Source organism: Triticum aestivum, chromosome 4B (assembly GCF_018294505.1).
Source record: "Triticum aestivum cultivar Chinese Spring chromosome 4B, IWGSC CS RefSeq v2.1, whole genome shotgun sequence".
NCBI lineage: Eukaryota > Viridiplantae > Streptophyta > Magnoliopsida > Poales > Poaceae > Triticum > Triticum aestivum.
The window spans coordinates 642486634-642489464 of NC_057804.1; positions in this window are offsets into that span (position 1 = coordinate 642486634).

The window sequence follows — 2831 nt, forward strand, 5'->3', positions numbered from 1 at the left end:
CACCAGGGGACGTGACAATTCCGTGCGGAGAATAGCTTTCTCCGCAGGGAGGGTTATGACGCCCATGCTCCCTGTTGGAACCACAATCCGTATGAACCCTGTTGGAACTTGTAGTCATCTGGTTTCTGTCAACCGTGTTGTTGGCCAGGTTGAGCTGAAGTGTGCCCCCTGAACCATCAGGACGAGGTCCATCTGATACAACAAATGCCACAGAGTATATATGTTAGCGGATATCGAAAGCAAGAAGATGTGTGTAATTAATTGCTGAATGGGTGCATGAGGAACAGAGAACTAGCTGAGCGAACCTAGAGCTGGTGGAGCCTGCTCGGCGGCCGTAGCGTCTCTGGCTACTTGAGCAGCTGGATCAAAACCACGATTGGGCTTGGTCTTTCTCTTGGGTCGTGTCGAGCCATTCTCTTCGGCCTTGGAGTCCTGGGACGCACCAGGGGACGTGACAATTCCGTGCGGAGAGTAGCTTTCTCCGCAGGGAGGGTTATGACGCCCATGCTCCCTGTTGGAACCACAATCCGTATGAACCCTGTTGGAACTTGTAGTCATCTGGTTTCTGTCAACCGTGTTGTTGGCCAGGTTGAGCTGAAGTGTGCCCCCTGAACCATCAGGACGAGGTCCATCTGATACAACAAATGCCACAGAGTATAGATGTTAGCGGATATCGAAAGCAAGAAGATGTGTGTAATTAATTGCTGAATGGGTGCATGAGGAACAGAGAACTAGCTGAGCGAACCTGGAGCTGGTGGAGCCTGCTCGGAGGCCGTAGCGTCTTTGGCTACTTGAGCAGCTGGATCAAAACCACGATTGGGCTTGGTCTTTCTCTTGGGTCGTGTCGAGCCATTCTCTTCGGCCTTGGAGTCCTGGGACGCACCAGGGGACGTGATAGTTCCGTGCGGAGAATAGCTTTCTCCGCAGGGAGGGTTATGACGCCCATGCTCCCTGTTGGAACCACAATCCGTATGAACCCTGTTGGAACATGTAGTCATCTGGTTTCTGTCAACCGTGTTGTTGGCCAGGTTGAGCTGAAGTGTGCCCCCTGAACCATCAGGACGAGGTCCATCTGATACAACAAATGCCACAGAGTATATATGTTAGCGGATATCGAAAGCAAGAAGATGTGTGTAATTAATTGCTGAATGGGTGCATGAGGAACAGAGAACTAGCTGAGCGAACCTAGAGCTGGTGGAGCCTGCTCGGCGGCCGTAGCGTCTCTGGCTACTTGAGCAGCTGGATCAAAACCACGATTGGGCTTGGTCTTTCTCTTGGGTCGTGTCGAGCCATTCTCTTCGGCCTTGGAGTCCTGGGACGCACCAGGGGACGTGACAATTCCGTGCGGAGAATAGCTTTCTCCGCAGGGAGGGTTATGACACCCATGTTCCCTGTTGGAACCACAATCCGTATGAACCCTGTTGGAACTTGTAGTCATCTGGTTTCTGTCAACCGTGTTGTTGGCCAGGTTGAGCTGAAGTGTGCCCCCTGAACCATCAGGACGAGGTCCATCTGATACAACAAATGCCACAGAGTATATATGTTAGCGGATATCGAAAGCAAGAAGATGTGTGTAATTAATTGCTGAATGGGTGCATGAGGAACAGAGAACTAGCTGAGCGAACCTGGAGCTGGTGGAGCCTGCTCGGCTGCCGTAGCGTCTCTGGCTACTTGAGCAGCTGGATCAAAACCACGATTGGGCTTGGTCTTTCTCTTGGGTCGTGTCGAGCCATTCTCTTCGGCCTTGGAGTCCTGGGACGCACCAGGGGACGTGACAATTCCGTGCGGAGAATAGCTTTCTCCGCAGGGAGGGTTGTGACGCCCATGCTCCCTGTTGGAAACACAATCCATATGAACCCTGTTGGAACTTGTAGTCATCTGGTTTCTGTCAACCGTGTTGTTGGCCAGGTTGAGCTGAAGTGTGCCCCCTGAACCATCAGGACGAGGTCCATCTGATACAACAAATGCCACAGAGTATATATGTTAGCGGATATCGGAAGCAAGATGTGTGTAATTAATTGTTGAATGGGTGCATGAGGAACAGAGAACTAGCTGAGCGAACCTGGAGCTGGTGGAGCCTGCTCGGCGGCCGTAGCGTCTCTGGCTACTTGAGCAGCTGGATCAAAACCACGATTGGGCATGGTCTTTCTCTTGGGTCGTGTCGAGCCATTCTCTTCGGCCTTGGAGTCCTGGGACGCACCAGGGGACGTGACAATTCCGTGCGGAGAATAGCTTTCTCCGCAGGGAGGGTTATGACGCCCATGCTCCCTGTTGGAACCACAATCCGTATGAACCCTGTTAGAACTTGTGGTCATCTGGTTTCTGTCAACCGTGTTGTTGGCCAGGTTGAGCTGAAGTGTGCCCCCTGAACCATCAGGACGAGGTCCATCTTATACAACAAATGCCACAGAGTATATATGTTAGCGGATATCGAAAGCAAGAAGATGTGTGTAATTAATTGTTGAATGGGTGCATGAGGAACAGAGAACTAGCTGAGCGAACCTGGAGCTGGTGGAGCCTGCTCGGCGGCCGTAGCGTCTCTGGCTACTTGAGCAGCTGGATCAAAACCACGATTGGGCTTGGTCTTTCTCTTGGGTCGTGTCGAGCCATTCTCTTCGGCCTTGGAGTCCTGGGACGCACCAGGGGACGTGATAGTTCCGTGCGGAGAATAGCTTTCTCCGCAGGGAGGGTTATGACGCCAATGCTCCCTGTTGGAACCACAATCCGTATGAACCCTGTTGGAACTTGTAGTCATCTGGTTTCTGTCAACCGTGTTGTTGGCCAGGTTGAGCTGAAGTGTGCCCCCTGAACCATCAGGACGAGGTCCATCT